Genomic DNA, 15,052 nt, shown 5'->3' on the forward strand with positions numbered 1-15,052 from the left:
AGCCGCCCTGCCTGCCCCCCGGAGGAGGCTTCTCCCGGGAGACGCAGGCTCCAGGTGTGCGTGCGGGGGGAGCGAGGGCGGAGGGCGCCCCGCCCCCGCAGAGCCGGCCTGGGACCAGCAGCCTCCTCCCACCCCGGGCTGCCAGCACTGCCTCGTGCCCTTGGGTCCTGCCAGAGCCCTCCACTGGCACCCGCCGGAGGCTGCCCAGGAAGGCTGTTCCCGCCTTTCCTGTTGCTGGGACTGTTGCTGGGAGCCGGTAACTCCGCCAGTGGGCACCCCGGGGTGGGGGGCCTCGCTTCACACCTACGCCAGGTGTCAGCTCGCCAGGAGCGACCACCCTGTGGGGAGTGGGGCCCTCTCTAGCCGGTACCCGAGGGCACCTGTTGTCACCATCCATCAGCAACGTCTGGGCCACAGGGCGAGCCCCCCAGCTGGGTGGCCGGGGGTCACTCGGGGTCTCCTGTCTGCACAGCGGTGGCCTTCGCAGAATCCAGGGAGGGTTCTCTGTCCCACCACCCCCAGAACTGCCAGCCGGTGACCCTGACTGTCCGTCTTCCCAGCTGCGATGCCGTCTGAGCCCCAGCTTTTAGACCTGGAGAAGGGGAGCAGCCTCCTCGCTGAAGAGCCAAGCAGCCGCCCCCCAACTCTGCCCGGTGGCCGCACGGAGGCCTGTCTTGCGTCAGTCCCTCATTCTGGGGGGAATACAAACCCCGAGAAGGCACAAGCCCTGGCCGGTCTGGCCCTGGGTAGCCGCGGTGCAGCAGAAGCCGTGCAGGAATGCCGAGGCCGCCACCCCCGGGCGGGGGTGGGGGAGCAGTTAGCTGTCAGGGAGAGGGGACCCTCTGGAGCTGGAAGGCAGCCCCCCCCACCTCCACAAACCAGGAGCCCAGAGGAGGCCTCGCTCGTCCTGGCCCCTCCTCCTCTGCGCATTCGCTCCTTTTTCCTCCTCTTCCTCTCACCCTCCCAACTTCGGCCGGAGAGCAGGCAGAGACCCAGCGGGGCTAGGTGGACACATGTGCACACCCGTGCACACATGCACGTGTGGGCGTTGTGCGTGTGCACACGTGCTCCCGTGCCATCTCGGTGCTGTGCATGTGTGGCTGAGTGTGTGTGCACATGCATGTATCTGTGTGTGTGTTATGCATATGTGCACCCAAGTGCCTTTGTGCCTACATGCCTGTGTGTTTTTGTCCACGTACGTGTGTGCGTGCGGCATGCAGGCGCGAGGAGGGGCCCGCTGGGACTCGGGAGGGGATTTAGAGCTGCTCTCTCCGCCGCGGCAGTGTGAGCGCTCCTGATAAACAGCCCAGGAATCGGAGCAGAAGCGCTGCGGGCGGCGGGAGACTGCGTATCAGAGCTCCTGGCAGGCTCGCAAAAAGCTGTCCCTGGCCCCGCGCGCTGCTCTATCAGCCCACGGAGGGAGGGCGGGGGCGGGGGGAGGGAGGGAGGCAGGGAAAAAGTATTTGCTTCAGCCCTTAATCACGGAATTTGAAATCCCAGCGAGTCAGTGCCATTTATTTTCAGAGGCTGTCAAGGCTGGTTTCAGCATTTAAAAGAAAGGAGGATAAAAACCATTTGCATTTCTCTCCCTCTCGTGCCTGCCGGCTCCCTCCACTCTCCCCTTCTCTCCCCCTCGCTTTCCTCTCCGTGCACCTAGCAGGGAGCTGGGGCTGGGTGTTTGGGAAGGGATGCGGGAGTAGGGTTTTTCAGGCACTTGGGGCACCGGCTGAGGTGGGAGCTGCCCCTGCGGGGCAAGGGCATGTGCGGTTCTGGGGGGTGCAGGGCCCAAGTCCAGTCCAACAGGACTCTGGGTGGCCCAGGGGTGGAGGTGGGAGCCACGCTGGGCCAGGACTGCTGACTTGAGGGTTCCGGGGGCCATCTGTGGGACCGCCTCAATCACCCCAGAAGGAGCCCTGATCCCTAAGTTTGCTTCAGCTCTGGAGAGCTCCCCTCCAGCAGTTCCTGGCTTCCACGTTGGATGTCGGGGAGCTCGGACACCCCCAGGACAGCCCCCGTTCTGCAGAGACAGGGAAATAGGGTCTGGAAACTGGGAATGACACGGTCAAGGTCACACCCTGGCGGAACCAGGACAAGGAGGTAGGCAGTATGCCCGCATTGAGCATGTGCTGGATGCCAAGCTGCCCCCTGCCACCACCACCCTTCCCCACCCCCTTTCCCCATCCCCCTTCCCCACCCCAGGGCTGCTCCCACTCCTGGGGGGGGGGGAGCCGGGGAGATAGAGGCAGGAGAGGAGAAACAATTTTATTTATTTATTTTCAGAGAGAAGGGAAGGGAGGGAGAGAAACATCAATGTGTGGTTGCCTGTCACGTGGCCCCACATGGCCCCCACTGGGGACCTGGCCCACAACCCAGGCATGTACCCTGACTGGGAATCAAACCAGCAACCCTTTGGTTCTGAGCCCACACTCAATCCACTGAGCTACAGTAGCCAGGGCTCCAAGGACATTTTTTGCGTTGCTTTTAGAGAGCGAGAGGAAGGGAGAGAAATGCCAGTCGGTTGCCTCCTGTACACTTCCGGACCGGGGTCAAAGCCATGGCCTTTCGGTTATGGGATGACCCTCCGACCAGCTGAGCCACACTGGCCAGGGCTGCTTATCTTTTTAATGACAAAAATTAGGTGTCTTCATTTTTACAGTGCAGAAGATAGAAAGAAAATAGTAAAATGACCTCTCTCCCAACACCTTGCAATTGTCTTCCCTGGATAATCAGTGTCAGGAGTTCAATACTGTGAAGTCTTCCGGATTTTCCTGTCAATGCGAGCACGTATAAACACTGCCTTTTACAGAAGTTGGGCAGAGCTATCCATCCTGGTGGGTGATTTATATTCTTTCTTTTTTTTAAAGAAGATTTTATTTATTTATTTTTAGAGAGGGGAAAGGAAAGAGAAAGAGAGGGAGAGAAACATCAATGTGTGGTTGCTTCTCACACCCCCCCCAACTGGGGACCTGGCCTACAACCCAGGCATGTGCCCTGACCGGGAATTGAACCAGTGACCCTTCGATGCACAGGCCAGCGCTCCACCTCTGAGCCACACCAGCCAGGGCTGGTTTATTTTCTTTTACATATTATGGTCTCCTTTCCAAATCTATACATTAGACTTTCTTCTTTCCTTCTTTCTTGTGGCCGTGTGGTGTCCCCTTGTGTCCCGGCCCTCATTCCACAGGGGGGCCCCTCGCCTGGCCACCTGGGGGTCTGGGGGTGTCGAAACCTCTGGGACAGGACCCAGTCGGGGCTGCCCAGTGCTCCCAGCGTCCCGCCCCTGAGCAGGTGGGAGTGGTCTGTGTGAGGATGAGGGAGCAGGAGCAAGCTTGGTCCTCTCGCCCCCGCCCGCGCCCTCTGTGGCCCCAGTTCTCTGCCTTGTTCTTCCCTCCAGGCGTCTCTGTGGGCCACAGATGGAGCCTCAGTGCCTGGGGTGGGGGTGGGGGTGGGGGTGGGGGTGGGAAGCCCAGAGCTCTGTCTGCAGTGAGGTGGGGCTTTTGTTCTCAGTTTCGTTGTTTGTGCATTGAAGGGCACAGTCACAGCGTGGTTCGCCGGGCCAGGCTGACCTGCGTGCAGGGGCCTGGGCTCCAGGTTCCGGGTCCTCGGAGCCTCGGCCTCCCAACACTGATATGGGAGCCGGCCCAGCGCAGCTGCGGGGTTCAGGCAGGGAGCCCCCTCGGAGTCTTCAGCCAGTTTTCTGGCACAGCCAGGTCCCGGTGAAGGCTGGCCGTCCTCGCCACTATTTTTATTATTATTCCTAATAACGACGTTTTCAAAAATGGGCAATAAAAAAGGGCCCCCTCTGAGTGCCACAACCGAGAGAGGCCTGGTGGTGTGCACGTGCGGCGTGTGTTGAGTGCAGTGTGCACGGCGTGTGCGTCCTGCGTGTGCCGGGGTCCTGCTCACACCGTCCTTCGCGCACCGCCCTCGGACCCCTGCCAGAGGCCCTGCCCCTTTATCTTGGGCCCCTGGACGACGTCCCTCTGCCCCAGGACCACTGTCACACCTGCGTCTTCCTGGGCGCTGGAGGTGGAGGACAGGCTCGCCGCCCTGGGTGGCCCCGCAAGGCTCACGGGCAGCCCTGGGGAGCAGGACAGACGCCGTTCTTCAGCCACCCCCACCTTGGCCCGCCCCACCGCCTTCCCCCACGCCGGTCTGCGTGAGCCTCGTGTCCAGGGTCACGGCCACCATCCCGGCTGGGCTGGGGCCTGAGTCTGCCACCACTGTCTGTCTTTGTCCTCTCCAGACCTCGGTTTCCCCATCTGTAAAGTGAGGATAATAACAGGACCATACAAACGTTTAAGTTCCTCCTTCTAACAAACAAACAAACAAACAAACAAACAAACCAGGAAGTGCTCAATACCATCCCCCCTCACCCCTTGCCCAGGCACTTGGAGCGGGAGGACCCTCTGCCCAACAAGTGGGTGATCGGGGGCGGGGGGGCAGGGGGCAGTGGACTCTGTCTCTCCCTCTCCTCCCCGCCCTCCCTCAGCCCTGCGCAGCGCGGGCAGAATTCCGAGATTCACAGGGCGGGGAGGCCGAGGCAGTGCTGAGCTGGAAGGTGGGGGTGCAGGCTCCCCAAGCAGCAGACTCTTCCAACACCCTGGCAGGGTGTGCTCCTGGCTTGTGACTGCCCACCCCACAGAGACACCGCGCCCCCCCCCCACCGGCCATGCCCCTGTGCCTGAGCCCCCGCTCCCTCGCCCAGTGTCTTCCCCTCCCAGTGGCTGAGAAGGGGTGCGCCCCGCAGGAGGCCTGAGAGGCCCGGAGACCCTTAGGGTTTTTCTGAGGACGTCAGAGGTCTCGTTTGGGATGCCAGGCAAGTGTCCCTCCCGGAGCCTCCGTTTCCCACCTACCACGTGGAGTGAAGAGGAGGCCTGGAGGGTGGGGGGAGTGAGGGAAGTTGCGGGCGCCGAGCCCCCACACGGTCCACCTCGGACACTGGTGACGCTTGTGGCAGACGGTGGCCTTGTTTCCAGTAACTCTCGGCCCCGCGGTTGGTCAGGGACTCACAGCGCCTCCCAGTGCCCAGAGCCTGCTTCCCTGTCCCCGGACGCCAGCTCGGCCGGGTGACTTGCTCAGCCATCTGACCGAGGGAATGGGGAGCAGAAGGGACCAGGCAACAGGGGCCACAGGAGCGAAGGGCTCCCCAGCTCTCTGGTGCCACATTCCAGACCGAGGCCGTCCCTGCCGTCTGGGCTCCCGCGTGGAGATGGTGCGGGAAGCAGAGCGGCAGGCAAACGTGAGACCCGAGTAAGAGTGAACCTGGGCGGTGGTGATCTCCCGATACCTGGGGGATGTTCGTTATGCAGCACAACTGAGCAAAACCTGACCAGTACTGAAACTGGACCTAGCAGTAGTGGCTACAACAGCAATGACACAGCATGGGCTCTAGGAGCAGGTACCAGGTGGCAAGGAAACCCTTATCGAAGGTGGGGAAGCTCATGACCCACGTTACCCAGTGGGAGGCATTTAGGAAGATTCTTTTTTTTTTTTTTTTTTTTTTAAGATTTTATTTATTTATTTTTAGAGAGGGAAGTGAGGGAGAAAGAGAGAGAGAGAGAAACGTCATGTGCAGTTGCTGGGGGCCGTGGCCTGCAACCCAGGCATGTACCCTGGTTGGGAATCGAACCTGCAATGCTTTGGTTCGCAGCCCGAGCTCAATCCACTGAGCTACGCCAGCCAGGGTGGTATTTAGGAAGATCCTTGCCTCCACTATCTAGTGAAGCTGATACTACATTGCACTCCCGGCTTTCGCTGAGGGGCTTGGGCAGTAGAAATGGCTAGTATGTGTTGTTTGCTCTTTGCTGCATGTTGGGGGCTGAATCACGTCCCCCAAAGTCTGTGTTGGAGCCCTAACCTCCGGGACCTCAGGATGTGCCTGCGTTGGGAGGTGGGGTCTTGAAGAGGTCATGAAGGTACACAAGGTCATCAGGGTGGGCTCTAATCCAGCGGGACTGACGCCCTCACCGGAAGAGGAGATTCACCCACAAATAGGTGGGGAGGCAAAGTGGGGGTGGGCGTGTGGAGACGCAGGAGGAGGACAGCTGCCTACAGGCCACGGAGGGAGGCCTGGAAGAGAGATCCTTCCTCCCTTCCCGAGGGCCCAACCTGCTGACCCCTGGTTCTGGGACTTGGAGCCTCCAGAAGTGTGACACAATGTTTCTGTTGCCCTTTGTTACAGCAGCCCCAGCAAACTTCTCCACGGCCTCTCCCCAGACGCGCCTGCAAACAGATCAGCGCGGGAGGGAACGAGCCAGGCTGCGTGCAGGGGAGGAAAGAAAAGAACACCCAGACACGCTGGACGTGCAGGGCTGCAAAATGAAAACATTTCTCGTGGCTAGCCAGTGACAGGGAAACGAAGAGAGACTCCACCCGCAGCTCAGTGGGCGAGGGCTGGGGCCCACGGGAAGGTGCAGAGAAGCCGGAAGCCCAGCTCGGGCACACGCGCCCCGTCCCCGTCCCGAGTGGAACAGGGCGTGGCAACCCCACCTCCGCTCCGGCAGTCTGCTTCCAGACAGTTCGAGGGGGAACCCAGGGCCGTTTCTGGAACAGCTCTCTCTCCCTGCACGACGAGTGGGCCACACAGACACGGTCCCTGCCCCTGGCAGTCGGTTGAGTCTGCAGAACTTGACTTACAAATGACATTCCAGTAACACTTCTGACACATTGGCATTTGGAATGCGTGATAGGATCTTGGAGCAGATATGAGTTTTCGATGTAACTGTGTCTGTGTCCCCAGAATGCATGACTGGGAGGTCTGATTGTGAATTGCAAACTTTCCGTAGAGACCCTTCAAACCGGGTTATCCACACAGCCAGTAAAGAAAATTCTAACCCTGGCTGGCGTAGCTCAGTGGATTGAGCTCGGGCTGGGAACCAAAGTGTCCCAGGTTCGATTCCCAGCCAGGGTACATTCCTGGGTTGCAGACCATAACCCCCAGCAACCGCACATTGATGCCTCTCTCTCTCTCTCTCTCCCCGCTCCTCTTCCTCCCTCCCTCCCTCCTTTCCCTCTCTAAAAATAAATAAATAAAATCTTTTTTAAAAAGCCTTTAAAAAAAAAAAAGAAAATTCTAGACTTAGGAAAGAAAATGCAACTACGAAACGCCCTGTGTGACGGAGTCCGTTAAGACTCAGCCTCTGGGTGCGGAGCACACGGGGTGTGGCCACTGACCCCGAGTCAGCCCGCTGTGAGCTCAGGGGGCCCACCGTGGAATCGAGGCACGAGGTCCGTCTGCAAAGCCTCAGGTGGCAGCTCCAGCCCGAGGAGCGGAGTGACAACAACCAGAAAGTCGGCGAGGCTCTGGCGGGGGGGGGGGGGGGGGGTCACACCGTCGGGGGAGATGCCAGCCTGGACCGAGAGAGGCTGTGGCCGTTCATGACTTAAAACCACGTCTGGGCCCTGACCCCTGCGGCTCAGGGAGTGGGCGTCATCCCGCTAAGCGAAAGGTCGCCGGTCTACTTCCCAGTCAGGGCATGTGCCTGGGCTGCAGGTTCAATCCCCGGGTGGGGCGGGGGTGCGTGAGAGGGAACCGATCATGTTTCTCTCTCACACTGGCTCTTTTTCCCTCCCTTCCCATGTCTCTAAAAAAAAAATAAATAAATAACATCTTTTTAAAAAAGAAAAAACCCAGGTCTGGGTCCCAAAGGGGAGAAAGCAGACAGAGAAAGCTGCCCGGCCCCCAAGGAGGGCCCTGGAGTCCTCACCCAAGGTCACGGGAAAGGAAGGCTTTTCAGAGGACAACCCAGGGCCCACTGAGAGCAGGGGGCTGGGAGCAGTGCCAGGGGACACAGTGGGGACCAACTGAAGAGCCTTCCCTTTGCCTGGGACCAGGTGGCCCTTGTGGCGTCCACCGGGGGACTCAGAACGGCTGTGCGCAGTGCCTGCAACTTGCCCCCGTCCCTCCCCCTCCCAAAGGGCAGGGGAGGTCACCCTGCTCCTGTTCCACCACTGAGTAGGGGGTGCCGGGGCCGCCCTGGCAGAATGCAACAGGCGCAGTGGCCTAAACAACAGAAATGTCTCGTCTCCCAGCTCATCTCGGAGGCTGAAAGTCCAAGATGGAGGTGTCGGTGGGGTTGGTTTCTCCTGAGGCCTCTCTCCTCGGCTGGCGGACAGCCGCCCTCTTGCTGGGACACCTTAATGGTCTCATTTGAATGGAATTACCTCTGGTGGGACCTTATCTCCAAACACACGTACATTCTGAGGTCCTGAGGGTGAGGAGGACTTCACCACACGCATTTTGGGGCGGGCTCAACGTGCAATCCCGGAGCTATCTCAGTCTCAGGGATGCAGGTGGAGTGGGACGCATTGACCTGGGTCCGCTTCCCTCCCATGTCCTCGGAGGATAAGTTGGTATTTTTAATGCAGAATAGGGGCAATGCACAAAAGTCACAGTGACGTTGACGTGTAATGAGAGTTTGCAAAGCCCAGCCACCCTTCTGGGGGGGCTTCCGTAGGTGAATTTGTTCACTCTCCCCAGGCGTCTGGGGTGGGGGGGTGAGGGTCCAGCATCATTCCCATTTCACTGAGGAGAAAACTGAGGCAGCAGAGCAGGTCAAGGCTCTGCTTCTCCAGCTGTCGGTGCTGAAGGAACTTTTAGGAGAAGCATTTTCCGTCTGTCCGGCATGATGCTTTCGTCACACACACAGACGCAGTCAGACGCAGGAAGTGCCAAGCTGAAACGGACGTTTCTAACTTTTCTCGGTCTCCGTGCTTCTCTCGTCCTGCCCGCAAACAGCGCAAGGACCGGCAGCCACGTGCGGACCACCCCTTGGCCAGCCCAGGGTCAAGTGACTGGCCGACGGCCACAGAGCTGGTGAGTGACCCGGCCAGGACTTGGGCCCAGAGCCTGGGCTCCGGGCCACTCACTCTGCCTGGGAGGGACAGACGAGGGCCTGGCCCCTGAGTGTAGGTCAGGGCAAGTGTCTGGGAAGTAGGGAGAGTGACAGAAGAGCCCCATCAGCGGGCGTCCGGTGGCTCAGGACTGGGGCGCGTGCGAATCCCGAGCTTCCACCGAGAGAGAGCTGGGCCGCAGGGCGGGGGCTGGGGAGGGCCGGGGCTGCGGGCGTGAATTGGACTCCTGGACAAGTAAGTTTAAAAAGCTCGTCTAAATTACTCGCGGTGCTGGTTATCCGGCCACGCAGAGCACAGGGAGCCACGCAGAACACGGGCCCTTGGCTTTTATTTGGGTTACGTGGGCATCACCTGGGTTTTTGTTACCTGTCTTGACACCCGAAAAGAATTTAAACCCCCCCCGAGCGGTTACCTTCGGGCGGGCCCAGGGGTAGTTTTGGCGTCAATGGCTGATCCGTCAGCAGGTGAATGATCAGACCCAGAGTGGTTCTTACATGCCCACTGCGTGCGGGAGTTGGGGGAAGGTTGCTTTTGGAAGCTCACGGGAGGTGGGGGGGTCAGCCCCAATGCCTGAGGGGAAGGGATGAAAAGAGGCTTTATTTTCTTCGTGGAGCTTATCTTCAGTGTCTGTGATCTACAATAAGCATGTTTTAATTTTGTATTAAGAGTGAGGTTATTTGGGCCCTGGCCTGGTGGCCACGTTAATGGGAGTGTCGTTCTGTACTCCAGAAGGCTGCGGGTTCGATCCCTGGTTGGGGTGTATATGAGAGGCAACCAATCTCTTTCTCTCTCTCTCTCCCCGCCCCCTCCCTCTCTCCCGTCTCTCTCTCTTTCTCTGTAAAATCAGTGAACATACCCTCGGGTGAGGATTAAAGAAATAGAATGAGGTTATGTGGGAGGAAGCAAACAGTCTCTACTTCAAGTTCGCCTGCGGCTCCATTGGAGAAAAGACGGCTGGCTCGTTGAGGGACGGGACGCTGGCAAACAGAAGGTGCCCCATAAGTGGGTGAGGTTCCGGCCACACATCAGGAGGGGGAGGAAGGACGGAGACCCCTTCTGGGAAGGGCTCCTTTTCTTCACATCTTCACTGCGCGCCCCCGAAGGCGCCACTGCCCTCGCCTGCAGGCTCTCCACGGTCAAGGCCGGGCGCCCGGCCCGAGTCCCTCCACCAAGTGATGGGTCTGTAACAGCCTTGGCTGGCCTCCGTGTGCATGGCAATTTGGTTCCTACCTGGGTGGTTGACATCTCCTTCCAGCTCTCTGAATACCTGCTCTGTTCAGTTTCCAGGGGAACCGGGCGTGGGGACAGGCAGCCAGTGCAGCCTGGGGACCTCAGAGGACCAAGTTCATCTGGTTGCCCGCGGGTCCCGACGAGCTGTGCAGGCAGGCAGCATGGCCTGTCTCCCCCGCCCTCCTCTCATTGCCCATCACCTGGCCGGTCCTTCGGGGGGCAGAGCGCTGGTCCCGGCGCGCCCCCCCTCCTCCCCCCGGCTCTCCCGTTTCTGGCTGCCTCAGCTCCCGCTCAAGGTCAAGGAACAAACAGATAATCCCTTTCCCTGGAGCCCGCCACAGAGAGGACGCCTCCAGCTAGAATCCAATTCTGAGTCAGGGCCAGGGCGCTCTCCTTCCTGCGAACGTGAAGACAGGAAGAGCATTTCCGTGGCCATAAAACCGGCGAAAATGTTGTGGAGTCAGAGAGAGGCCAAGCTTTGGTTTAAGGCACAAACAACGAGTGGAAATGGTTGGCTCTGGGGAGGGAGGGCCTGGGGTAAACTCAGATCTCCTTGTCGCTCTCAGCGATATTTTCTTCCACCGGAGGGCCGGCCAGGTGTTGGGGGTGCCCCTGAGAATGTGGGACTGCCCCCTGGCTCGTGGGGGCAGAGTGCGGGGTCCGAGGGGAGTCAAGTGCAGGGATGAGCAGGGAGTCGAAGACACAGGGCGTTTCTCGGCATTTGGCCGGGCCGGTGGCTGGAGCCAGAACCACAGCGCTGGAGACCCAGTAGGGACCAACCATGCAAGGGCAGCAAAGCACCTGATGGACCTCATGTCTCAGAGGGGCGAATCCAGAGCGCAGAGAAGTCGGCATTAGCCACCTGGGGAGGGGCCTTAGACACAGCCACAGGGATGTAGGACTGAACCCTAAAGGCAGCGGGGAGCCATGGAAGGTCTGGGTAAGAGAATACAGGGGTCGAGCTGGTGTGTGAGAAACATCTCTGGGCCCCACGCACATGGCCTGGGTGGGGGGCAAGCCTGGAGGCCGGGAGAGCAGCGAGGAGCTTGGTGGCGGGGAGGTGTGGCCGACTCAGGGAAGTAGAACTTCTGCTGTTTGATTAACCATGGTGGGGGCAGCAGGGAGAGAGGAAGGGGGTGAGGATGACACCCCAGTTTCAGGGCAGGGTGATGGGGTGTTTGGAAAGAGCCTCCCAGGGGAAGAAGAGAAGAATCTGGGGAGAGGATACATTTTTTTTGTTTGTTTTTAACCATCACATAAGGAAGCACTTATTTGAGGTTTAACATGAAACCATGCAAATAAAAATGGCATAAACACAGACCCACACTGAATCATAATGCAGACGGCAAAGGACAAGGTAAAAACAAGGAAAACTGGGGGCGGCTGCGGACGGTGGGACCCCGCTGTGGCTTGTGCGCCAGGATGTCTCTCCCAAAACCATCTTAGAGCGCCAGGAGGCCCGTCTTCCACGCCCTCCCGCAAGACACGGTCCTTTAGCCATCTCCTCTCGCTTGCCCGATGTCCCCCTGTAGTGTGGCCAGCCATCGTCTCGGTGACTGCCACCCTCGCTGGAGTCTGCACATCCCTGCCCCTGCGTGCTGTTCCCAGAGTGACACCCGTGTAATCACAGCCGCCATCGCCACTGTGGTTTTGACCGCCACCATCGGCACTATTGTGGTTGCCAGATCCTCGATCTCCATGGCTGCTAAATCCTTGGTTCCAGCCTTGGCCCTGACCACAGCCATGACCCCCAGTACCCCCTGGCCACCAGCGGCAGCATCTCTTCCTCCTTGTTGTTGCCGTAGCTGCCTGCACACCCCATTGGCTGGGCAACTCGGATTTCCCACTTTCCAGGACCAATCGGATGACATCTGCCGTCTACCAACTTCTCTACTGGCTCCTCCTCTGTGTCAGTGATGAGACAATTAAACCCCTTCTTCCATTTGTTTTTGTGTCCACAGGAAGTTCAATATTTTCAGGCTCTCCGAAGTCTCCAAAGCATTCTTTGATTTGTTCTTCAGAAGTAACTGGGCTCAGCCTACCTACAAAGACCTTCGGGGGGGGGGGGTCCTTCCCTTTCAAAGCTTTGGCTCTTTGGGGGGGTCTATCAATTCGCATCCAGTTTGGGCTCCTTCAGTTCCCAAACCTTATGAACGAGCAGCATCTTTTTTTTAAAGTATGTTTTATTGATTATGCTCTTAGAGTTGTCCCAGTTTTTCTCCCTTTTCCCCTCTCCACCCTGTACCCCCTTCCCTCCAGCAATCCCCCACCCCCTTAGTTCATGTCCATGGGTCGTGCATATAAGTTCTTTGGCTTCTTCATTTCCTATGCTATTCTTAACATCTCCCTGTCTGTTTTGTACCTACAATGTATGTTTCTTTTTTTAAATATTTTTTTAAGATTTTATTTATTTATTTTCAGAGAGGGAAGGAAGGGAGAAAGAGAGAGAGAGAAACATCAATGTGCGGTTGCTGGGGGCCGTGGCCTGCAACCCAGGCATGTGCCCTGACTGGGAATCAAACCTACGATGCTTTGGTTCGCAGCCCGCACTCAAGCCACTGAGCTATGCCAGCCAGGGCTCAATTTATGTTTCTTAATCCCTGTACATTTCCCTCATTCTCCCCCTTTCCCTCCCCGCTGATAACCCTCCATGTGATCTCCATTTCTGTGACTCTGCTCCTGTTCTAGTTGTTGGCTTAGTTTGTGTTTGTTTTTGCTTTTTAGATTCAGTTGTTGATGGTTGTGAGTTTGTTAGCATTTTAATGTTCATAGTTTTGACTTTCTTCTTTTTCCTAAATAAGTCCCTGTAACATTTCATATAATAAGGGCTTGGTGATGGTGAACTCCTTTAGCTTTGCCTTGTCTGGGAAGCACTTTATCTGCCCTTCCATTCTAAATGACAGCTTTGCTGGATAGAGCAATCTTGGTTGTAGGTCCTTGGTTTTTCATCATTTTGAATACTTCTTGCCAGTTCCTTCTTGCCTGTCCCTTCTTGCCTGCAAAGCTTCTTTTGAGAAATCTACTGATAGTCTTATGGGAACACCTTTGGAGGTAACTCTCCGCTTTTCTCTTGCTGCTTTTGAGATTTCCTTTTAACCTTTGGCATTTTAATTATGATGTGTCTTGGTGTGGGCCTCTTTGGGTCCAACTTGTTTGGGACTCTGTGCTTCCTGGACTTGTATGTCCATTTCCCTTGACAAATTAGAGAAGTTTTCTGTCTTTATTTTTTCAAATAAGTTTTCAGTTTCTTGCTCTTGCTCTTCTCCTTCTGGCACCCCTATGATTTGGGTGTTGGTGCACTTGGAGATGTCTCAGAGTCTTCTTATTCTCTCCTCATGTTTTTTTTTTTTAATTCTTGTTTGTTCATCCGTTCTGGTTGACTATTTGTTTCTTCCCTATGTTCCAGATCATTGATCTGAACCCTGGTTTCCTTCCCTTCACTGTTGGTTCCCTGTGGATTTTTCTTTATTTCACTTAGTATAGCCTTCATTTCTTCCCTTATGCTTTTGCTGTACTCAGTGAGTTCTCTGAGCATCTTTAACCAGTGTTTTGAACTTGGCATCTGGTAGGTTGGCTATCTCCATTTCATTTAGTTCTTTTTCTGGGGTTTTGTTCTGTTCTTTTCTTTGGGCCATGTTTCTTTGTCTCCTCAATTTGGCAGCCTCCCTGGGTCTGTTTCTGTGTGTTAGGTAGAGCTGCTTTGACTCCCTCTCTCAGGCACCTGCTAATTTGTATGGGGTGGGGCCACCCACTTCACTACGTTGTGGCTCTGCATGTGGGCGAGGGATTGGAGAGGGGACAGTGCCACTGCCTGGCTGTTGGAGGCTTGCCCAGCACTTGAGCCTTTTCCAGTCACTTCACCCCATTCCTGTATGGGACTGACACCCCTGTAGCCACTGCCCTGGTGTTGGTTCCCAGTGCGGCTGGGTTTGCTGCATACCAGGACTGTGCAGGCCCTTGAAACAGACTCTCCCAGGAGACCGGCAATTTCTTCCACCGCCCTAGCCCCTGCTGGTTTTTATAGCCAGAAGTTAAGAGGCTTTCTTTTTCTGGTGCTGGAACCCTGGGCTGTGTGGTCTGGCCTGGGGCTGGGATCGCTTGCTCCCCAGGTATCCTTCTTGGTTTTCATCCACCACATGTGAATGTGGGACTGCCCATTCATTCCACTGGCCACTGCATCCTCTCTGTCTCAGCTCCTCAGCTGCATACCCATCTGGATGAATATGCCTTCTTTAAATCCTTGGTTGTTGGGCTTCCATACAGTTTGATTTTTGGGCAGTTCAGGGTGTTTTTTGTTTTGATGTCAGTTGTGATCCTTGTCATGGTTGTGCAAGGAGGCGAAACATGTCTACCTGTGCCTCCATCTTGACCGGAAGTCTGCGGTCTTTGTTTTTAACTTCACAGCAGCCTAGCAGTGTCTTTTAAAAGCACAAGTCCAAATCCTCTTGATAGTCGGGTGACAGGATGTGTTTTAATTGTGCAATCCATAACTTCCCCAAATCATGACAAATATTCAGTTAGATCTTTCTTGCTTGTGTCTCAGCTCAAGCCTCCAATAAACATTTTACTGTCATTCTGCTGATTCTTGCTGGTGTTGATCTTGGGTCTCTCTGCGAATTCTTATGCTGTTGTACTTGTTCATGTCCATGGTGGCGGCAGAGTTGTTAGTGGGGGTGCTGGGGAGTCAAGGCAGCAGCAGCCAAGGATACATATTTGTCACCGCTTTGGCCAAGTACCATGGACAGGACACCAAGAAGGACAAGGCCCAGCCCTGACCCAGAGACGCTGGAATTCATGCAGATCAAGGACAAGCCTGCAAGGGGGGGAGCTGTGAGGCTCTGACTGTGGGCATACTGGGAACTGGGGGAGGGCTGCCAAACGGGATGGGGCTCACTTGGAGGGGTCAGCAATAAACAGCTGCAAAACCATGACTTGGCCTTCTGTGCCTTTCACTGCTCTTCCCATG

At 56.7% G+C, this 15,052-nt stretch overlaps 1 pseudogene; it reads right to left on the reverse strand.

Annotated features, from left to right (window-relative positions):
- Positions 1-10,629: 10,629 nt before the first annotated feature.
- On the reverse strand, positions 10,630-12,238 carry LOC114511960 (annotated as a pseudogene).
- Between the last annotated feature and the right edge of the window lie 2,814 nt (positions 12,239-15,052).

This window comes from Phyllostomus discolor, chromosome 3, assembly GCF_004126475.2.
Source record: "Phyllostomus discolor isolate MPI-MPIP mPhyDis1 chromosome 3, mPhyDis1.pri.v3, whole genome shotgun sequence".
Taxonomy (NCBI): Eukaryota; Metazoa; Chordata; class Mammalia; order Chiroptera; family Phyllostomidae; genus Phyllostomus; species Phyllostomus discolor.